Here is a 24,551-nt window from a genome sequence, read left to right on the forward strand (position 1 = left end):
CCACTTACCTGTCTGCCGTTGAGGTGTACGCTCAAATGCTGCAAAGGGGACAACTTGTACCGCTTTTACCGTTTCAGCCCCGCTTGGATGTGTTACCGAGGAAGGCTTTAACGCCACATGCCACGGCGCATATTGTGACAGTGTATTTTTCTCCGCCTACAGCTTTGATTTGCTGAGTGAAAAGATAATTATTTTACTTTGTTTGTGTGTGCCTAAAATTCATTATCAGAGGGAGAGGCAGACAGGTAAATGACAGGCAATTGCTTTTCAGAGTCAACACCATTCTTCCTCCAAATATCACAGAGGAGATGTGAGGAAGCAAGAGAGCAAGCCGGGCAGAGAAGGGAAGGCAGAGACGGAGTGGGATGAATGAGAAGGAAGGGCTAATTTCCATAATGAAAAGGTAATAATTTGTGCTGTTAGTGTTAGTTTCAGCCGAGAGTCTGTGGCATGCCAGCTCTTTGCTTGAGGTCATTGTGCCGGGGCTGCCATGCATACTAATTCATTAACACCCCCACCCCTCTCTGAAGAATGTCACCTTCCTTGCTTTCGCTCTCATATCTCCAATTTCATCAACACTTAAGCCACGTTCACATTGAGCATGTAAACACATTCAACAAAAAGCGCAACCAGATACTGGCGCATGTCCGCCGCCTACAGTTGGAAGAGACTTGGTGCGAAATGTCGAAGACGTGTAAATCTTGCTCCAGTTTTTTTTCTTTCACAGCTCTATTCCGATACATGAACGACTTGATGTGATAGAATTCTGGATCAGGCACAACCTATAATTATATCAATTTTCAAACGGTTGGTAATTCCGTGAATTAAAGATACACCATTTATTCATCAGTACCAAATCTGAGTCTCTGATTGCCTAAACCAGTTTGACCTGGTCTAGGCTCATTTTCACCGCTTCCTTTAATGGCAACATGTTTTGTACGTAGAGTCCGTAAACGGCCGTCAAAACTTGCGTAGTGTTGCATGAATGCAATAGTTTTGAACATAGCAGCCTGAAACGCGTATATGTGTGCATTTACATAAACCTTTCATTGAAAGTGGTCGCTTAAACGTGTGTTGCCGAGGGCGGTGTGAACGTAGCTTAAGGTGAACCAGCTTTCAACCTTTTGTACGTAGAGCCCAAAAAAGTCGTAAAAACGTTGGTAGGGACACATGAACATGAGAGTTTTGAACATGGCAGCCCGAAAATATGCGCTTTTACACAAACCCTTCATCAAATATAGGCACTTGAATGTGCGTCGCAGAGGGCGGTGTTGTGAACGTAGATTAAGTTAAACTTGCTTCCAACTCTTTGCGCTTTTAGTCGAAAAAAATCATAGAAAAGTGCGCAGCGACACACGTACACGAGAGTTTTGAACGCAGGAAGCCCGAAATGCCCCCATGTGCGCGTTGACGTAAACCTTTCACTAAACCTGGTCACCACATGCTTTGGCGAGGCCGGCGTGAACGTAGCCTCATTTGAACCAGCTTTCAACCTTTTGTATGCAGAGCCTGAAAACGTTTGTAGCTTCGTGTGAAGTGTTTTGAACGCAGCAGAAACACGCATGAACACGGGTAGAGTTACATAGAGTCTTCATTTAAAGTGTTTGCTCGAATGCGTGTCGCCGATGTCGGTTTGGACGTGGCTTCACACTCATCAGGCTCGGCTTCATCTTTTCCTTTTATTTCCCCCAAATTCCCGGTCGTAACAAACTCACAAAGGGTACACATGTCCTTTTGGAACTTCACCAAGGCTTTGGGAATGTATTTTTATGGCCCTTGTCATTTTCTTTTTTTCCTCTCGTTCTCTTCCTTGTATTAAAACGTCAATAGAAAAATCCTCCTCTCTCATTGCACACACACACAGAATTCCCCTCAGCCAAGCCACATGAATGATTTAGGAGCGTGCACATTGACTATCTGCCACCTGCCGTAGGCTCCGCTCAGACCCACCTAGCGGCTCCTGGCCCTGCATGTTAATGCCGGCCGAACGGGGACTTGCATGCTAACGCGGGACCCTACAGTGTTTGACAGATTGACGAGAAGGAGACAGCATCCACCTCGGTGAAAGCGGGACATGGAGTTATCTGTCTCCGTCTGCTTTTCGCCTTTTGGGCTCGTGTGTTTTTAGCTGCAGCTTCTCAGTAAATGCAAAGCTGCATCCACCCGAATGGTTGGCAATGCAAAGAAAAAAAAGCTTTAATATATCTATTTTTGTTGAGCTCAGGGAGGCTTTGTCCTTTTTAACAGCAATGCATCATTTTAACAAATGCTTTTGGGGAGGAAAGATTGCTGCTGTTGCTATGTGACTAATGGAAAGACGTTTTAAGTGCACTTCCCTTTTGCTTGCAAGACGGTTGACTGTTTTTTTTCTCTCCCGGAGCCCCTTGTGTTGGATAAAACCCTCATCGCTGTTGGGATTGTGCAGTGTTCCTGCTATTACCAGTTAAAGTTCTTTGTGTTGGGTTTCACGCTGCAGCCTTTAATCACCGAGAAACGCATGGATGGAGAGAAGAGAAAGAAGCTTTTTCTTACACATAGCAGAAAGTTGAACTGTTTGAGTTATGTGTTCAAATAAAACTTTAATGTAGGATAATAGTTTCACTTGTGTGCTTTGTAGATTCTATTATACTGGGAATGCGTTTCCATGCCGACGCTGCGTCTGGCATGAAGTCTTAGATGGCGAAAGGAAGGTAATTGAAATTCATTCTGTGTTTGTGATCACTTTCCCCCCCACCCCTATTAATTTTTGTTTCCAACTCAAAAACATGTGCTTTGGGGAATTCTAATGCATGCCTTTGCACTCCGTTTTTGGAAACCGGGCCAGTGGCGGAGCAAGAACGTTTTATATGGGAGAGGGGGCTGAAGGCTTTGGAAAAGGGGGGCAAATGAGAACAGCAGAGTGGACGGACCCTTTCAAAAGAAAGGATGAAAAATACCTTTTTATCATCGTTATTTATGTTGAAACAGCAGTTGCTTCAAGCTCAGGTGCAATTCCTAATGCTTAAAGATGTTTGTATTGATGATTTCTTGATCTTAAACCCCCTTTCCCCCCCTGTAGCTCTGCCCCTGGACCGAGCACATTGTGGGCTCTTGGGATGCAATGATTCACCACGATGCGGTTCAAACCTGGATTTTTGGGTCACAGATTTGTTTCAGTTTGATATATGTATTGGGTAATACAAAACGACAAAAACAAAATATTCGAACATTTTTCTGATAAATGAGAAACAATAAAAAAAAACTTTCAGTTGACTTATACTAAGCCTGGTGTCATGTAATAAAATAATACATACTAAATCCTTCTTATTCATTGTGCTATCCTATGGGGTCCAGATGACCCGATCCTTACATTGATGTGTTCTCCCTACCATGACAAAGGTGGATAAAGGTGAAGATGATTTCATGTAATCCATGGACACCAGTGAAGATCACAAATCATTGAAGAAAAAAGGTTCAGAGCACTGTCTAGTGGGTCTAGATGACCCAACTCCCAATGTTAAAGTGCCTAGGATAGCACAAGGGTTAAACAACTTTCAACGTAAACATACTGGTAAGCAGTATGATTACAGTGATTAGCCATGATTTGGTTTAACGGTACAACATATGGTTTGGTATGAAACAGAAAAGTATGGCCTCCTGAGTGGGTTTAGTCGACGTTCTTTTTTTTGTAATTTATCTGTATTTATCATTTATTATGGTCTCATTATTTTGAATTTTGCATCACATATCCTAAAATGTCACAGCACAGCAACCTAAGTGCACGTTTTTCAGCAAATCCGGCAGATGGCTGCACAGTGGCATTTGTACAGGGTTCCGGCGGGGTCGTAAAAAGTCTCAAGTATTGAATTTATGAATTGGGAAATTATACCTTAAAAAAGCCTTAATAAAAGTCTTGAATCTTGATATCTGACCCATAAAAAATGTGCAGTCTAAAACTTCTGTTTAACATTTCTTTGTCGAGAAATTTAAATTTTCAACCATGATTATTTTTAGGGATATAATTGTTTTTGCCCGACACGGATATTTCTCCTGACCAATGACCAATCCTCAATAAAAATGTGTGGTCTTGTGTCAAACATTTGATTGACAGATTTCATGTAGCCTGCTTTTTCAGGTGGTAGGGGAGTAGACTTCCAACAAATTCACTCCTGATTGGTGGGAGGGGTTGCCATGGAAATGCTGTCGGGCTCCAACTTGGTGGCGTCCACATTACGAAAAACTGGCAACTTTTTTGATGAAATTTCGTTGACTCAGAAATAAATAGGTCATTTTCTCAGTCAGTCCAGACCTCATAAACAGTCATTAACCATTGTGCTATCTTGTGGGGTCAAAATGACCCCACCCTCACATTGACGTGTTATTCCTACCATGACAAAAGTGGATAAAGGCAAAGAGGATTTCTTGTAATCCATGGACACCAGTGAAAATCACAAATCATTAAAGAAAAAAGGTTCAGAGCACTGTCTAGTGGGGTCTAGATGACCCCACCACCAATGTTAAAGTGCCTAGGATAGCACAAGGGATAACATCTTACAAAGGGATTTATCGCATAAATGCTCATCCACCATAAATAGAAATATGGTTTGTTTAAATAATCAAATCATTGCAACCCCACAGGTTCCAAAATGTCTTCAGTCTGGGTGGAAGCTAACTCTCCCTGCTGTAGATGAGTTGGGCTTTGTGCGTGACAGTGTAGGGGATTAACCCAATGGGGTTGCGTGTATTTTTGCCCTTATCCTGCCTTCATCTCCCACTGGCCATGCGGAGGGTGAAGGGCTGGGAATGCACTCTGTGGGCGGGTGACATGCTCTGCACAACTTGGGGGAGATTTTATAGAGTGTGGCAACTGGCACAAATGAGTCAGGGGGAGGCAGCTCCCCCTTTTCTCCTCTTACCCCTCTCCCTTATGTGCTTTGTCAGGGTAAGTCACCAGGACAAGAGAAGCTACGGTCGGAGCAGTTAGGAGTTGTATTGGAAGTTGCGGTTTTATTGCGTGTTTGTTTAATCATCGTCCACTGCCGCTGAGCAACAAGCACACACTCCAGTGTGCCCACCCCCCCCTCCAGCTGATCAACTACTCCGTACTTCCAGTAGCTAACGGGAGCGAGAAATGCACTGTGTCAGTGATGGCGTGTCCCCCATATCTTAAAGCAGAAAAGGCATGACTGCTAATTCAAGGCCTGACGCAAAACACATCTCCCTCAAATGAATCTGACATCTACTATTGTGTTTGACAAGTCCGCGAGAGTGCAGCGTGCGAGACCATAACATTTTGTGATGGAGTGTACATGACATATAAACTCTGCAAATGACAAATGACTGCAGCAAATACCAGCCATCTGTTTTCAGTTGGATCTGAATCTTTAAATGGTATGTTTGCAGATGGAAATACTCAGCTAATGGACTTATTGGTTTGCCATTTCATGTATATATCTACTTTTTTACATAAGTAAAATATTGCAAAGAGAATATTAATACAAATGCTCTCGAACGCAGCTTATTTGCTGCTAAAAATTCTTATATTTGAAACCAGTGAGCTACAAATTCAACCGTGATAACACCTTTAAGTCCCCTTATGACATTTTATTTAATAAGAACGTTCCAGATGATGTTTTAATTATGATTATGAACCAAAACCCCACAACCTAAAAATCTTAAAGCCACATTTCATGTTTATCTGGAGCCACTGTTTCCAAAATCTCCTCTACAGGGGAGTGGCCATTGCTGAGCAGAGTAGCCCCGCCCCTGATCCGCCCTTTCTGCAAACCGCGTCTTGCATGAGTGAAGAGTTTGAACTTAGTGGAGCACAAATGACGCTAACTGACAGTCTCTATGCTCAAAAGTTTATCTTTAGTGACATATTTAAGGTTCCATAGGGACACATTTTGAACAATGTGTGGAATGACCGAACAAATGTGTTTATTAAACCCCCTGCTGTTTTCATAAAATTACACACAAACATAACTTTGATGAGCCCATGAAAAATACTTTGAACTACATTATAATTGAGGTGACATTGCGGCAGCGAACAGCACTGGCTGTGGCTCAGGACTGATTTGATGCTAGCACCTGCAGGTTGTTAAATTCACTTGCACATTATATAACATTTCCCAAACACTTGCGTCCAGTGCTGAACTTATTTTCTTGGCCGCACGAAACCAGAGGAAAGGTTAAGTTTAGGATTACGGGTTCCGGGTAACCCTTGTGCTATCTTAAGCACTTTAACGTTGGGAGTTGGGTCATCTAGACCCACTAGACAGTGCTCTGAACCTTCTTTCTTCAATGATTTGTGATCTTCACTGGTGTCCATGGATTACATGAAATCTTTCCAACTTTATCCACCTTTGTCATGGTAGAGAGAACACGTCAATGTAAGGGTGGGGTCATCTAAGACAGCTCAAGGGTTAAGACAAAATGTGGTTGGCTCAGCAGAGGCTGCCAGTTTTAATGTTCAAAGTACAGACGCGATCTGAGGTGCAGCGGCGTGATTGGAGCAACAGGTGTGGCGCAAAGGTCTGGCAGCAGGACGATTTCACACAGCGCAGGACGGCTACTGTTGGGCAAAGGTGGGTACATCCTGGACAGTCTGTCGCAGGGCCGATGGAGCTGGAGCCATCACAATGCCAGCTCCCGGGAGGCGAGCTGGCGGGACAGGGAGCCGGCCTGCTGAAAGCATTAACAAGAACCCGCGTTTAGCGTGTTCTTAAACGTGCTGTGGCACGTTTAAGAACACGCTGAACGCGGGTTCTTGAACATGCCCACATAGCGAAAGAGTCACCAATTTACCAATGAAGCATGGTTTGGGATTGTCGGAGAAAACCTACAGATGCAAAAGGGGAACATGCAAACACAGAAAGGTCCCTGCCTGGATTTGGACCAGGACCTTGTTGCTGTGAGGCTGTGGCGCTAACCACTACACCACCATGCATCAGCACCAATAAATCTGCAATCTGCAGACGAGAAAACCGAAAAAGTGGCACCAACGGAAGACCCTGCTAAAATGTGCTGTTAGCAAAGATACAGTAAAAGAGCCCAAATGTTTTTTTACCGGCTTGTGGTTTCTGTAGCAACAGCTGCAGGCATATGCAAATAAACGGCACAATTAAACCGCTTTGATTATTTTTGCATGATTCTGCTGCACTAAGAACACAGTAGTGAATGATCCACTAGACGATCAAGTTTCCATTTTTCCAATCGCATGTTAATGTTTTTTTCTCATCCTGACAAAAATAAATAAATAATAACCGTGCCATGAAAATAAGAGTGAATCTTCGTCGGTTTGTGTGGAGTGGGCCGCCTTCTTTTAAAAAAAAAAAAAAAGAAAGACTTTCAGCGTTTTCTTGTTGGGTAGTGAGGCCTGCATAAATATTCATCTTCTAACATAAGTGGAGGAGACAGAGGTTGTCTGAAAGTATGCATCACCCACTCTCCTTGCCTATCTACTTCCCTCTTGTCCTCTCCTCACCTCTGGGCTTTTTTTGCATTCAGAGAAATGTAAGTTTTATTTGTCGGATGGACAAATAACAATTTTTCTTGGGATTTTGCGGAATTTGACATTCCATAAAGTCTATGTCAAAAAAGAGACGAACGGCACAACTGTTATAGTTGTTGGTCACATCTCCTTACAGACACACTTCAGTGGAAATTGTGTTTTTAACATATTGTGGATTTTTTTCTATTTTAATAAAGGACATAAATAAAGACAGTTTAGCTTTAAGTTGCACTTCTGACAATTTTTTTTTAATTCAAATCCTTGTGAATCAGGAGCAGCAGAAAGAATGGCGTTTGAAAGAAGAGCGTATTTGTGATGCAGACGAAACCTCCCTCGGGGAGGGGAAGTGGGGGCGGGGTTTCTCCACTGCAATGTCCCCGCCCACAACTCAAAGGCGAATTTCTAACGAACTACTGCCGCTTTGCAGAAACTATGTCCTAGCAAACAACACCGATTTCAAGGGATTTTGGCTAAAAAGACTTAAACCATAATAAAAATTAAAACCCTGGGAACACTTTGAAAATCCAAGAAGTGAGTCTCAAAAACTGAATATTCTCTCTCATATTACTAGCCGACTGGGTCATTATACCAGCAAAATCCCAGAGCACTGCGACTTAACACCCCCCCCCCCCCTCTCTCCCCCCCCACCGCCCAACCTCTAGAATATTCAGTCACAGCATGTGCTGATCTGTTTCATCATTGATTTCACAAGTTGCTTGTGTGGAGCGAATACACAGACGCTGACAATTCCCTTTTGACAATTTAAAACTCAGTGCATACATCCTCGCAGAAGTCACAGCAGCATGTTAAGCTATGGTTACAAATTAATAGCTGGCAGCAGTGTGAAAGCAGAGCGGGGGACTCGTGTCGGACATGGGGATTTAAAAATAAAAAAAAATCCTGCATATCCTCTGCAGAAGTGGATGTGTTGGCAGCTTTGAGGCTGAAAGCTGTATTTTAATTTTTTGATAGAAAAATGGCAAAAGTGAATATTGGTAAGGCACATTTCTTGCGCTGTGCATCTTAGATTTAAACACATAGGCTCGGTGTGACGCCTATTTGTGGACAGACAGACGGGGCACTGGGAGGACAGCAGACACGGCCCCTCCCCGGGGGCCGAGGCGAGGCGCAGACACACAGGAGGCTGGCTGACAGATGGGGCGCACAGAGAATCTGCAGCTCATCTGACCTCCGTGTTTCACTTTCCTGCACTTCATGTTTTCTCAAGACGTTTTTATATGCCAGTACTGGTGACTTTAAGAAAATATCGATGTTTTTGTTTGTTTTTACATGAAAAATTAAAAAAAACTCTATGAGATCTAAGTGCACTTTCTCACAGGACTTTATTTTTTAATTTAAATAGTGAATTTCTATTTTGAAAAGACAGAACTCTGGTGTAAACCACACGAAGAACTGGTCTCCATGAAAGCAAGGAGACTGGTTTACTTGCAAGTGAACCCTGGTGCAAAAACTAGAAGAGTGATAGAGACTAACTGGTTTCAGAGTGCAATGACAGAACATGAGAATTGGACTGAGTGACCCTTCCCCCTTTGTGTTCCAAATGGGACAGAAAGCTGGTCCCAAAAAGCCAAAACTCCTTAGACTTCTATATAGAAATAAATAAAACAGATTTTACTCATTGGATTTGCCAAGATAACCATTCTTCCTTTGGTAATTTGTTTTAACATGTTCTTTCTTATCCTTTTTTTTATTATTATTATTAAATGTCATTGTGGTCCAAGTTATTCAACTGATAAACTCACCAATCAGGTGCCTCAACAGAAAGTAGATGCTTGATTGACAGATTCTCCCGATCCTGCTTTTTGGTGTAGACTTCTTACAAGCTCTCTCCCGATTGGAAAGAGTGGTTGTCATAGAAACGTTGTCTTAGACCGACTTAGACCAATCACTGCTTATTGATGCCTTGTGGCTCCATTATTTAAAAAAAAAATAAAAAAAAAGGATGTTATTTGATAAGGGGTGATGTCACACTCACTTCTCAGTTCTCATATTTAACCAATGGGCTTAATCTCCTCCAAACTAACAAATCTTGTAATCATAACATTTCCGGATCATGCATCACATCCAGGTTACCCAGGTACTTTAACCCCCTTTAAGACTGAAGTGTGAAATCAAATCTTTTCTCGTCTATTGTAATGTGTTAACACCCCGTTGTGATGAAAGTCATAAACCTTCTGTTTTTATGCCTTTCTTTTCTGCTTTTGAACCTGTGATGAGTAAAAATATTCCTTTTTATTTCCCATATTTACAGGAGGACATGGTAAATAACAAAGCTCCAGGCAACAGTCTCTTCACATGAAAGTTTAATTCCTTTAGCCTCTCTTGCACGGATGTCAATAGTGCAAGAATAGGGTTTTTATTCCTACGGCACCTTTGTTGTTGTTTTTGTAAACAACTGTAATGCAGAAGAAAAGCTTTTTTTTTACCGTAAATGCCTCGTCTTTAACCCCATAGACCTTGAGAAACAAACCTAAAAAAAGCCAGCCTTCTATGTGTGATGGTTGCATCTCAGCGCGTCAGTAAGATATTTGACTTTTTGGGGGGGGTGACATTTCATCAGCTTCTCTTGACTTCAGGTGTGCTTGCAGCGCTCTCCAGCCTCAGACTTCTCCCCTCGTCTGCAGCACAGACGCTCAAAAGAGATGCGCCTTTGATTGGAGCAGATGTGACATGTTTGTCAAATGACCTACTTCTGTCTCTATTATGAATTAAAATTGTATGAGGGAGACTGGGGCAAGTGATGAATGTTACATGGGGTGGCTGATGGGGTGGGGGGCGGTGGTGCTGAGTGAGTGAAAGATAATGAAAAATAAAAATAAAAAGGTTAGGCAGATAAACGGGATTGTGGATATTTTGTGCGTAGGTACGGTGGCCCTGAAGTCCAAATCATATCAACAAATCACTCAATGGAAAAACATATTAATGTTCACAACGACAATTGAAAAAGCAAAACAAGCGATAGTAAACGTTTCATTTAAGAAAGGAAAAGAAATTTTGAGATCAAAATGAAATGTTAAGGAAGAAAAAAAAGAAACCAGGAAGGGCAGGTATTATGGGATGTCACTGATTGGATGATGTTCACTGAAAAAAAAGATCTGTTGGATTGACATAAAAAAATCATGGACATCGGTTGCGCGCAAAAAAATCATGTTGAACCAATATAATTATTGCACATAATAAAATCATGTTCTACCGTAATGAATGCTTCTTTGTTTCTGCACCTAATAATTTTACAGAAACAAACAAGATTTTATTATGTCATTTACCATAATTTTTTCAAAAATTTAAAAGACAATAAAAATTTAGCAAAACTATTATTTTGAAATTACCTACATAGTTCATTTTAATTTATAAATTATTTTAATAAAATTTAAATTGAAAAATAAAATTGCAATTGCAGATTATTATTTAAAGCAAATACTTTCTTGTGCATTATTACAGTCCAATGAACATATGACACTGAACACAAATTTCAGATTTAACTTTTTTATTATCTAAACTTGAAAAATATGTTTACAGTGTAGCAAAAAGTACAAATCAATATAAATTGGGCTTGCTATTTTTATTAAACAGAAGATAACAGAGCCAAAGCAGACAGCTGGAATCTCTTCTTAGGAAAAACTTTTTAAAGGTCATTTTTATTAAAAGAGTCGGCTCTTTAAGCCTGAAACCTTATACACAACTTTGCCCTACAACTCTATTACAGTTTTTCTTTGAATTACCTCAAAGGTGTTTCTGAGATGAGGATGGTAATCAGATTTGTGCTGTAAATAAGGTCAAAAAAGCCTTGGCAACTGCCACTCTTGACACTTGGTGGGTCGACCACCACAGCCTGGGAGATGTGGACCACGAGAATGTCCTCTTCCTCACCACTGCCAGTTCCCACCGTGGTGTCCTCGATTGCCTCCTGGATTGCTGCATGGTCTTCATTCTAAAGAACACAGAAAATATTTGTGTGCACAGTTTACATTTGAAGTTTAGTTAAAACGTCTAGATTACACAACTCACCTGTACTTTGAATAAACCCCTGAACTTGCTTATATTGGCGAGAAGGTCAGCAGTCTTAAATACAAAGAGACAACAAATTTTAAATTCACATGAAAACTTCAGAAAAATACAATTCTTACCCTTGGCTCATCAATAAATGTTATAGTTACTGGGTTAACAAAATCATTATATCCTTAGTGTCATGTTAACAGAGGTAGTAGGATAACTGATCAATCATCAATTTCATTATTTATTATGTATGTATCTTTCTGCATAAAAGTTGTGTGTAAAGAGTAGGGCTGGCAATCTTGATTACCTCAGGATTCGATGACAATCCAGGAGACAATAATTCCAATAATATATAGTAAATGCATGGTGACCCACCTAACTCAGTGAAGACTGGAGCATGGACCCCAGCATGATCAGGGAGGAGCAGTTGGAAGTGTTGTGTGATGAGCTCTGTAAATTAATCAGGAAATAAATATAGTGACACTTCCACAGCTTTGTTGTATAATTTTACTAACTAAACATGCATTGGTTTGAAATCAATAGCTGCAAAAATATTCTGAAGAAATTAGACCAGAAAGAACATTTGACACCCCCCTCCCACCACAGGATTCAAACCACGCTTAATGAGAACCCGCGAATTTTGAGATGGAAACTGCAAAACTAAACTAGCAGATCGGGAGTAGCTAATCCCCCCACCCATAAAGGATTCCCATATGTGACGGTGTGGCCCCGTCAGATGCCGAGGGGGGGCCACACCGGGTTTTATTGTTTGTATTTTGTATGCTATGATTACCACCTGTGGTGCCGCCTGGCTGGGATTGAGAGCAACGCCCCGTGGGCGTGGCATCCCACTTAAAGGTGAGCACTGCAGGTGGCGAAAAGAGAGGAGTGACAGTGTGTGCTGTATGCTGCGTGGCCCTGCGTGTAGCATCAGTGTCGGCAATAAAGAACAGATCCTCCTCACCTTGGCTCCTCTGCATCCTTTCTCGGCGGGACCCCGTCACACCATATTAATTTATCAAATAGGGGGAATCTGTGAAGTAGTATTACAGACATTATTATAACCAAGGCTGTAAACTTTTTACTACACATTATACACTTGTTCCAAAAGGACATAAATATTTTCACTCCATTTTAAACTCTCAAAGCTAAAATCTCCATAGAAAAATATGTTCAGCATCATAGAATGAAAACAAAGCTCTGATTGAAACCAAAGATCTATGTAAACTGGACAAACCGAACGCATTCTGTGCACGAGACGCGCACGGAGAATGATTGACAGCTGACTGAGACAGAAGTGCGGTGCTGTTTGCTGGTCAAATAATGCCGTCCTTAAGCTAGCTCATGGTGGAACGGTATGGAAAAACGAAATAATGATAGTAATGATAGCTTCTCACATTTTCCTTCAATTTCGGTCTCAACGCAGAATTTAGCAAAAAGAAATCCACTTAGTGACGATGAACCCCCATGGCAAAGGTTTTCGCCTGTGGGAAAAAAATAAACCGCCGTGCCCGCGAGCGCCCACTGCCCCTTTGTCGAAAGCGAATTCCTACGGCATAACTACTCGCCACTCTTCCCCGCACATCGTTTGAAATCACCGTGTTTACCGCTGAATCTGTCTTCGACGTGAAAGAATTTACCGCGCTCACCTCCCCCTACCTGCCGTCAGAGGGCTGCGGCCGCCAGCGACAAAAGTGGCGCGCAGAGCCTTAACTTTGATAACTACGACAAAAGTGGGTTACAAAGCTCTTCCCCGTGAAAAAATAACAGTAATGATAAATGAACGCCGTTCATTTCCTTAAATCAATTTGTTAGATTAAATTAATTTACCTTTTTTAAGCTCCTCCGGCCAGCAGGTGCTTGCAGCTTCTCTAAAATGGCTGACTGCAATGTTTCTCCTCCTGGAATGCTTCTTCACCGATGGGGTTTACTTATCCAAAATTAAGGGGCAAAGGATCAAGCATAACTATTTCATGTTTTGTCAACATGATTTAAATATATAAAAGTAACACAGCAAGAAATTATGTGTGATTTTCAAGATTATATTATGTTTCGAAGGTAAACATAATTTGTTCATATTAAACAAACATGTTTAGTATTTGTAAATTGAACAACCCCACTTTTCCCGTTTTTTCAGTGTTGTTTGAGTTTTGAAGAACAAGGAAAACGGAAATGTTTTGCAAAAGTGAGGTGATTGCTCAATTCAGCAATCACCTCACTTTTGCAGTGGGTGTGGCCAGAAAACCCACTCCAATGAAAATGTGGTTTTTTTGTTGTTGTCTTTTTTAACATGTTCTTGTAGCATTTTTATCATAATTTAAAAAAGAATTTAAGATTAAGATTAAAAGAAATTTTAAGCTTAAATTTCTTCATTTATTTGTCCTCCATCATCAGAAAAATATCCCAAGAACATGTTTAAAAGTTTTTATCAGTGATATGTTGATGTGACTTGCACTTCAGAGCCAGCATATATATAAGTAATCGAACTAGTTGTTGGATCAGGGGCGTAACTAAGGGGGGCCAGCAACCCTTTAAACCCCCCCCCCCCCCATCCCATTTTTGAGTGAATATTAGAAACATTCAATACAAGCTTTTTGAAGTATTGCAGACATGACAAAAGCAACAGTTTAAAATGAAATCTTGAGCCCCTCAAATTCTTTGCTACGCCCCTGTAATGTATGTGATTGCTGTTGGGACCCTCTAAGCAACCAAAATCCTTTGACTTATATTTGGAAAAACACATTCTCAATAATAAAACAGATCATATTAAATGCTCTACCTTTGCCACCGGGTTGTATCAAAAATAAAAAATAAACCCCCCAAAAACGGGCGTTCATCTTTAAAAGAACCCAAACAGGCAAAGTGACCCGCCCAACCACCCGTCAAGCCTGAGCGCTAATGGCTCTTTAATTGGCTGAGTGTTTGCTGGGAGGTAGCTGTTGACAAATGTTATCTGGACCTTCTCTCTGCAGGAGGTGAGAGCGGGGCTCTAATGGCGTGTGAAGCCCTGAACCGGGGACCTGTGGTAGCGACGCAGCCTGCTGATCCGGCCCCCTTTAGCTGCTGAATTAGTCAGCGTGAGAAGAAAGTTGGAGTGAAGGAAGAGTCATCCCTTTGTAGCATAATACGCTAGCATCAGCAGACTGCATGTCCACTGCTTTGTGGTTCCAGTATTTTTGCCCCTGTGGGTAAACTTGGCGTTATAGCGGCTTTGATAGATAGCAGCGTCTTCACTCAGGAAAAGTTGTTTTGTCTGCCTTGGCTTTAATCCTCGTTTCTCTCTCTTGGTGACTCATTTTTTTCACCTGTATCCCTTCTTTTTTTTTATTCCCCCTACTCTTCCTTCCTCCCCTCTCTCCATCTTTTCTCCTCCCCCCAGCTCAGTGAGGCACAACTGCGTGTCGTGAGAGATCATATCCTCTTGACCTTGCTCCAGGAGTTCTGATGTATTTCATCTCCCATCGATTTTCTATCCTTTGTCTTTTTTTTTCTTTTTTATCACCCACTCCCTCCCTTCCTTTGTCATTTTTATTCCCCCTTCCACCAAAAAATTTTCATCTCTCATCCAGTACAAAAATACTAACACAATTTCTATTAATTAAGAAAAAAGTAAATAAGAAAAGAATAAGGGTAAAAAGCATGATTGTAAAAAAAAAAAAAAAAAAATAAGGACAAGACGAGATTGTGTTTTCCATCAGAGTGAACTTTGTGAAAATGTCCACAAACAAACAAAAACACAAAAAAACAGGTATTGCCAGAGCAGCGAAGATGAGAACAGAGGGCAAAAGAGAAATCAATATGTTCATGTTGTGGTGTGTTTGTGTGCACGGAAAGCCAAACGCAAAAGGTCTGCTTCCCTGGACGCCAGCAGAGATTTACCGCCACGTTTAGGGAAGGCAACCTTTGACCCCTACAGCTCCATTCACGGTTTGCGGCAAATGCTATATGTCCCATTAGCATGTGTGTTGTTGCCGTTGTATGTTACAAAAGTGAAGATTCAGGGTTATTGAGACCCCATCGCGTTGCAAACAGGAAGTACCCACTGGTTCCAAAAAAAAACCAAATCACACTAACTACTATTTAAAGTAAACAATTATTACTCAGGCATTCTATTTGTCAGAATAGCCATTTTTGCTCCGCTACCTTTTATTTTTTTTTACATGTTCTTGCTAATCCTATTTTTTTGTGATCTTTTTTTTATTAGTTATTGAAATTATAAATTGACCAATCAGATGAATCGAAAAAATACGTTTGAAACTTTTGATCAAAAGATTTAATATAGACTGCCTTCAAGTGGTAGGGGTGTGGCCTTCCAACAAGCCCACTCCTGATTGGCCAGAGCGGTTGCCATAAAAACATGGACTCAGACCACCTTTGACCAACCACTGTGGTGTCTGCATCACAAGAATATGGAACTGAAATGACTTAATTTGGTTCCAGCCAGAAGTAAACCATTTTGTTTGGGTGATGTCACACACGCTCAGTCCAGGTCTAATATAAAGTCCATGGTAAAAAAAACAAACACAATCTAGACACAAAGAGCAAAAGTTGAATAACAAACAACAGTGTCGATTTGTTGGCTTCATAAAAACAAAACAATGAAACATCTTCCTTTATCTTTCCCACCAAAATAAAATGTATCTTGTTCACTTTCTGATAAACTAAATGTGACAAGTGTAAAAGTGTGTTATCTTTAGAGTCCTGCAAACGTATTCGACTGTCTAGGTGTCATGCTCTCTTCACTTTTCTGCTTGCATTATGTCTGTTTTTTCCTGAAATGGATCACCAAGCTAATAAAATCCTAATTCTTTTGTTGTTCACACAATTTTTCTTCACTCAACTGTTTCTTCCAACAGTTTCCTAAACTTTTACAGCACCTTTTATGCGCCAATAACTTTTTAGCGCCACACAAATTTTATTTAAACCAACTCCGTCGAACTGTTTTGGTCTAAAAGTCTAAAAGTCTTTAACAAAGGTTATCAATCAGATGTTTAGTTCTACATTCTGGCAACCAAAAACACACATTAACAGTGTTACAACAGATTTTCTCAGTAGGTTAAGGTTCCAGTGTCTTCTAATCAAACGATTAAACGGAGAAACAATGCAACTTTAGAGAAATGTGAGCTTCTATTCAAATAAAAATGACATGGTTCACACAGACCTGTGCCTTAAAGGAGAATGAGAGTGCTTTACAGAAGAAGAAAAAACTCTCAAGAAACGTGTTGCAATTTATTTTTTTAATTTCAGAAAAAAATAAAGTATTTATTAGTTAAAACCTCAAACTAAATGTTAAAAATGTGTATTTTTTAAAAGGAAAATGCTTGCTAATCCTAATGAATTTTTACCTATTAATTTTTTGACAGGAAGTAGTAGTAAATGCTGGTTGACCCTGGATATCAAAGTTATGGAGCAAAACTGGAAATTAATGTAAATAAAAAATGTATGCTAAACAAATATGAATGTGTCAGAAAACTCAAAGCTTTGTGCTTTGAAGCTGCTGCAAAACTCTAAAACTTTGGACTTCAAAATGCAAATTTAGCAGGAAACGGTAGATTTGGGCTTAACTCCTCATAAGCATTGATATCATATCTGATACACACATTTCTGAGACCCCTATCTCATTAGCATGATCCAAACTTAAAAACAAACCGAATCAAACTTGCTCCATGTTTTCTGCTTTGTAGTTTATCATCAGTCCACTAGGGGCAGTAGAAGGGCTTTTCCTGCTCATTTCAAAATGTCTGCCTCGGTGAAATCTCAAAAACACTTTTGGCAGGAAAAAGTTTAGCTAATTTTCAAAACTTTATGAGAGAACTCATCCATTGTTATCATTTTTATGAAAAATAACTCCTTTCTGTATTCTAAAAATGTAAAATTTGTTGATCAAAAATTATTTATAAAACAGTTACACCATGTTATACAATGGGTGTATCCAATTTACAGGGTTTATTTTATGGTATTACCTTATAAAATTGTCAATTTTTCTCCCCAAAATAACAACGTTAAAAAAAAAAATACACGCATTTTTTATTTTAGTTTGCGCTAATCTTTGATGTTGCTTCAATCCTCTCTGTTGGATCACTTTTGAACATCTGAAGTCCAACCCATCCTTGTGGTTAGGGTGAGCTGAGGACACAGTACCTTGCCTGACCTTAGACGTTTACCTGGTTGAGTGAAAGAAAGACCCTGACTTTACGGTTCCCCCGTGGAGAAAAGAAATGATGGTGAAGTGCAGGCCATGACAGTCTATTCCCTGAGAAGTCATGGTTTTTTTTGACAGTCGACTCTGGCAGCTTCAACCAAAACGCATTATTTTCCCGAGGGGTAGGGATCAAATATTCACCAACCCATAGAACATGTTTTCATGTTTTAAGGTGTGAAAATCACTTCCCGAATAAAATCATAGAACACCAAATTTTTGTGTCAATGAAATCAAAAGCTGGAAGAATTAAAGGTAACAGTCCTTTAAAAACAATTCCTTTACGTTTCTACTATTGCATATTAGCTTGATTTTTGTCCTACCTTGTGACTCCATAAGTAGGGTTTTTTTATGCAAAAATTTTATGAGACCATATAGTAGATATGTGCACTGGCAGGGGTCATTCATGACCCGCAGGGGTGACAGCAGTGCATGTGATTTTCGTCATGCCAGACACACATCATCCTGTAGGCGAGGTGATGGGGCTCAAGATGGGGTCCAAGCTATTTATATGAATGGATGTGGCTAAAGTTGGTCTGTTTTAAACCAAGAGGGTTTAGCAGACAGGAAGTCTTCTCTAACAGATTGTGCTTGGTTTTCAAAGTAAAGTATCACCTGAGAGCCCTGAAATGTCACTGGAAACGCACACTCTTTGAGCTACCGCCTTTGACCATTTTTGCAATCACTATGGCTATTGCATACTGACATTAGGTGTCGCATATGCCTGGTTTATTCTTAATAGCAAATTCTAATTGCTTGGGTCATATTGGTCCAAAGGCCGTTGGAAGGTATATCCTTTCAGGCGTTACCACAGCGACAACTTTCTCTGACTAGCATGGGTGGTTTGGAAGGGCCGGATGTCCCTCCTTCTACTACCCTGTGTTTTGTACGGGCTGGGGACTGGCACGGGGAGATCCAGACTTTGCCCCTCTTGTGGCTACATAGTTTGGCAGTAATGTGTAGGGTATTGCCCAAGGACCCCCACTAGTTAAGCTCATTGCACACTCTTGGAATTGAACCCTGATTTCTGTGTACACTTAACCAACTGAGCTATGCAGCCACTGCATATCGCGCCATTTAACCTTTACTTATTTTGAGTGATTAGAGTTCATGATGGCGGAGCAAACACGATCCAAGAAAGAGAAAATTGTGTCTTTTTCAACACTGCTGACAGTGCAAACTTAATTGAAGAATTTAAGAAATATATGCATATGTATTTCTTGCTTCTGCTTAGTAGACGAACTTCCTTTGCCTCATCCTGTACCTGCGCTTTCACCAATGTAGCAAATGTATCGGGAAGTTTTCATCCACGTTGAAAATACCAAAGCATTGAAATGCTGGAGACCATCAGGTCTGGCTTGAAAACTATAAACGCAGCTCAGAAGTTCATCACAGTTTTCGTGGACAGTCGCAAGCGAAACCGACCAACCTTGGCATGAACTAGAACACCCGATTGCGGCAGGGACCTGATAGGATTGATGTGATAGCGGATTACTATGAAGCATAAACTGGGCATGACGGCGCAAAGCTACTTTTTTCAGCGACAGAATCAGCTGATTGACGCGGATTCCGTAAGCACTTCACTAGTGTACCAGGCTGCTTTTCTCGACTTCAGAATCAGATGGAATTATGTTAACCAGCTATGATAGCTGAAAGAATGTCTTTGGAGGTTGGAACCTGATTCACCCTAAGGACTAAAACACAAAATTTGGTGTTTGTGGCGACAATATGTAGATTATTAATGCAAGAAATATAAAAATGTGTGTCCTCATCTGGCTATATACTGGTCCATGTTGCAGAGTTAAACAATTCTGACCACCGTTTTTTCTGCCCTTTCCTAGGTGAGTAACAAGGCCGCAGCTGCACGCATGCATCATCTTCATGGGACCTGCAGGTTTGGTCGAAACAGTTTGCCCCGCCCACACACCTACCCACTCTCCTCTTTACTTCCTCAAACTCCTTTTGAAAACTCACTGTCATATTTGAGCACATATACACTTAACTTCCCTGAGTAATGGCTGATTAAAGTTGCTGCCGTCTCCATAGATATCCATTAGCCGTGTACTGGCTTTGCTCAAGATTTAGAGTGCTGTCCATGGTGCTGAAAACAAATCTATTTCTGCCAATACATTTGCGCTCAGTTGTGTAATAGGTCTATTTTGCGTGCAGGAATCTATGGAAGTGTGTGGTTGTGTTTACCTGTCCGTCCTGATGTGTTTGTGTGTGTGTGTGTGTGTTAGCAAGTGTGTTTGTGTGACTCCATTATCTTTGCGTCTGAACAGTTTTCCCGTCCCATGCATCATCCACCCCCGTCTGTCTCCATGTCAGGCCTGATAACAGCTCCTATTGCCCACAGAGATGACTAATCAATAACACACAACCATGGGAACAAGAGCCCGCTGTCCACACACGCACAAAGCGAAATTATTGGCACGCTGTCCGCAAACATTGCATTGGAAGCTGGAAGCTGACAAAGAATCTGTTGTTGGCGATATCGAGGGCTTCCACATCATACCCCCGCCTTTGCATTCGCTGTCAACACTAGTAACTCCTAGCCACGCTGTACCTTCAAATGCAGGAATCTCCCTCACACACCGACCCGTTAACCCCAGATAAACCATTCAAAATACATTTGATAAACACTTTTCGGAGACACTATTCATTAACGTGAATAAAACATTCCTTAAATACCCATTGTAAATAACTTGCTCCATGTTATCTGCTCTGTAGTTTATCATCATTCCACTAGGAGCAGCAGAAGGGCTTTTCCCGCTCATTTCAAAATGCCTGCCTCCATTTACCTTCAAAAACCTTTTGGTGGGAAAAAGTTTAGCTAGTTTTGAAAACGTAATGGTGAGAAAAACTCATCCATTGTTATCCACCTTTAAATGATGAATTGTTGTAGTGTAAGAATCTTAAATTAGTAGATAATTAGTTCTTTAATACAGTTACACAATGTGAAAAATTTGTGGATCAGATTTAAGACAGTGGGTAAATAAATTGTGTTTTTCCTGAACTTTAAAGGCAATAGTTTGTATCTTTAGCTAACATTGTTTGAGCAAATCACCCAACAGATCAGAATTGATACTATCTATATCTCATCGTTCTTTTGAGGATTTCATCAAAGGGTTAACAGAACATCTTGGATTCCAATAAATTCTTTGATTACAGAGCCCTTAAAGGGTCATAGAAGTAAAGAAAGAATGTTGTATTGGCTTCTTGTGCGCACAAGAAAGGGAACACATGCCACGTGATCAAAGCAGGTGTATTCCCTGCACCGAAACAAACTACATGACTTCAGAACTGGTTTTAGATGAGGTTCAGACATGAAGTAATGGTGACGCTGGGCAAGCAAAGCTGCAATGTAAAATAAATCTCAAAGAGCTCTTGTAATTGTGACGGGGTGTGTTCCGGGGACCTTGAACTTCTCGCCGATATAATTGCAGACAGGCAACAGGTGTGCACCTGGTATCTGTCATCTATCAGAGGGAGAGCACCAGAACGAGAAACGAGACCAGGCCGGGAAGGGGGTTACCTGGGAGAGGAGAAAGTCAGGAATGACCCGTCCCCCCGAAGAGAATGAGCCACAGTACTAGTGGCGATGGTGGGCGTAACAAGCTCGTTTTTGATTGAGCGGAGAAGAGCAGAGAACGCGGGGGCCGCACCGCTGGAGGAGAAAGAGACACGCTGCCAGGGCTCAAAGCCAGCAAGGGAAGCGGGATGGACAACAAACAGAGGGGTGTGGACCCAATGCCCCCTCTTTGAGTCTATGGTCATTTTAAATTGTCAAAGGACTCTTCGTGTTTAGTAAAACCTCAGACGAATTGACAAAGCCTTTTGGATAAGAGGTGAAACGTCTTCAACTTTTAAAACCAAGTCCAGATGACGACCTTTAAACCTACTACTATGATGGAATCAACCTGGATGAATGAAAGTCTTCATAGACATCCTCTGACTCAATTCATGATGGATTTTAAGACTTTCTTTGTTGCAAATTGTAAACAAATGGTCCTTTCTTTAAATCCCCACCATCTCACATAATGTCATTTTCAGCTAACCGACTCTGAAAAAGTCTCCTCGTGCACAAATGACTACCAGATACCTTCTCACTTGCGTGTCCCTTTTGGTTCTCTGTGTTTGATATAGTAGGCTTTACAGGGTTAAAAGACCTTCAGTCAGTCACGCTTTATCAGACTGAAGTCATCACTTTGCTGCGCAGGAGATTTTTTTTGTTCGCTCCCCACAAAGCGCCGCCACTTTCTTCTCCCTTTGCATCATTACATCAGCGTCCTGGGCGCTCTTATCTGTGCATGTTCTGCACTTTAATTCTCACCGAGTACAAGGCCTGTCAACTTCTGTGGAAGCTAAATCAGCGCCGCAGCTGAGTGAATCTGCTTACTGATTTCACTTGATTTAATGCCCCTCACCTTCAATCAGTATCACCGTCAGCCTCGGCGGAATAGCGGAGGACAGATGACAATAAATGCATAAAATCCTTTCGGAGGCTCTGATAAAGCACTTCTCCCACCTTCTCTTGTTGCCGTCAGTTCTCCCCCTTCCACCTTTCAGGGAGTTGTAATTCCCACAGACAGACTGGACTGCAGAAAACCTTGTCTGCTGCCCTGACTCCCCCACCCCGAGGTGCCATTCTGACCCAATAACTCCCTCATTCCTCTACCGCGCTTCACTCACTCGTCTCTCGGCTCTCCCTTTCGTCCTCCCTGTCACTTTCCCCCTACTCTCCCTCCAGCGGCCAGAATGCCGTAATTGTGTTTTTTTTTTATTCGAGTCAATTAAAAGTGCAGGCCCAGTCTGAGACAAAACAAGTGTGCAGAGCTGCTTTTGTCCTCCGGCGAACTCATTTTTTATTCACTTCACTCTTTATATCGCTTAGTAGCTAAGAAAGCACGGGCTGTGTACTTTCATTTCATATGTGTCATTAAACTGTTTTGACATTGTTTACAATGTAATTTATCTTTCTGTATGGAGCTCCGCTGCCCCTCCCCCCCAAAAAAGAAATCCTATTTAAATGGTAATTCAAACTTCCATTAAGTGGGGACTTTTGTGAATGCCGTACAGAAGTTGCTCTATTCCTTCTTTCTTGCCTCGGTAACCATCTGAGGCGTCGTTGTTTACTCCCCCAAAAAGCCAAGTATTGATCAAACTGAAATGCCATGGATGCTGTCCGCAGTCTGCGCCGCCTTCCCGTCCGCTGGAGTGACGGGCGATACAGTTCGTGGGGGATCGGGCGGGAGTGTCACGGTGGGTAATGCTTGATGTCACAGACGGAGGTTATGGAGAAATCTCCTGCTTATGTCATTAGAGGGAAGGTTCTTCAAGGTTTCCTCCACTTCATAAATTGAAATGCAGGTGTTGTGCATGCTCAAAAAAAAAGAAGTTTCTCCAGCCCTCATTTCCTGAATTGCGATTCAGTTTGCGCGCTGATACGGTGGAAGCGAAGGTGACGATTTTCAAATGCAAATGAGAAATGAAAGGTAAGATTTGCCGCTTTCATTAAAGCGCAGCTCTGAGATTTATGGTGCCTGTGGGGCTAATTTTCTTTAAATGCTTTAATCAGCAGACTGTTTGGTAAGACGCATTTTCAAAATGGTAGCTCTGCGGCACGGGCGGATGCGCACACAAACATCACATCCGATCTGCTTGAACGGATAAACGTTACCGTGGCGGTCTTGTTTTAACAGCAGGTCTTTCTGCCTCATAATCCCTGCTGTGAATCAAAGTGCATCAAAACACAAGTATATTTATTCCTAACAGCAATAAACAGCTGCATTCACAACTGTAAGAAGATTTCCTGACATTCAAGATTCTCAAACCCTGTAATCGCCAACGACGTTTGACCTTTAAGATCAGTGGTGGGAACTGAGCGAAGTTTGTCATGTCACCACCTTTAGGTCACTGGCTGGAAGATGTGAATGGGCTATGAAAAGTGAGCTTTATATGGACAGCTACGGGATTAGAGGAGTTCCACCGCTCCTCTAACCCTTGTGCGATCTTGTGGGGTTCAGATGACCCGATCCTTACATTGATGTGTTCTCCGTACCATGACAAAGGTGGATAAAGGTGAAGAGGATTTCATGTAATCCATAGACACCAGTGAAGATCACAAATCATTGAAGAGAAAAGGTTCAGAGCACTGTCTAGTGGGTCTAGATGACCCCACTTCCAGCTGGGAGTGGGGTTATCTGGACCCCACAAGACAGCACCAGGGCTAAATCACCAGGAGTCATCTACACTGGTTTGATCGTCTGACTTCAGAGCTTTCATGTACAGTATTTCCCTTCTGTCCCGTCACAGTTCCTGCACGCGATGAGGAGATGACACGTCCTGGCCGGTGTGTAAAACTCTGGATCATTTTTCAGGATCAAAAAGTGTTTTTCTTTTTTAAATAGGAAGGTCTGCGTCTTATTGCTGAGGTTGCAGCTCAGATGACCCGAATAAAGAGAATCCGGAGTGGCAGTTGACCCAATTTTGACTGACTTATCTGATTGTATCTATGTATCAAGATCAATGATTCACAGCTCAAACCACAGTTCATACTATTTAGTATTTTATGTTTGAATACTTTCATTTGTGTCTTTTTACTGGATGGATAAAAACTAAAATATGTATATCAGGGGTTGACATAGCCCAGAAATTTGCACTGGCCCACAGGGCCAGTAGTTTTTGAAACTTACTGGCCCTGCCTGAAAGTTACTGGCCCGACACCGCGCATAGCGGGACCCGCCGCTCCGCAGGTGCTTGCAACTTTAGGGGGGTCTGGGGGCATGCCCCCCCGGAAACTTTTAATATGGTACAATTTGGTGCATTCTGGTGACATCACTT

General features: G+C 41.5%; 1 protein-coding gene and 1 long non-coding RNA gene across 4 annotated transcripts in view; one reads left to right on the forward strand and one right to left on the reverse strand.

Moving 5' to 3' along the window:
• Positions 1–24,551, forward strand: part of cadm2a (cell adhesion molecule 2a) — a 303,643-nt gene that overhangs the window by 42,777 nt on the left and 236,315 nt on the right. The gene's annotated exons all lie outside the window — the stretch shown is intronic.
• LOC144983782 (uncharacterized) lies at positions 10,984–13,468 on the reverse strand. Its single transcript, XR_013647589.1, has 5 exons — positions 13,340–13,468; positions 12,474–12,542; positions 11,885–11,959; positions 11,522–11,575; positions 10,984–11,444 (listed from the first exon to the last, which is right to left on the reverse strand). It is a non-coding gene; the product is annotated as an uncharacterized LOC144983782 (long non-coding RNA).

This window comes from Oryzias latipes, chromosome 14 (genome assembly GCF_053564925.1).
Source record: "Oryzias latipes strain Hd-rR chromosome 14, Olatipes_Hd-rR_3.1".
In the NCBI taxonomy this organism is placed as follows: Eukaryota; Metazoa; Chordata; class Actinopteri; order Beloniformes; family Adrianichthyidae; genus Oryzias; species Oryzias latipes.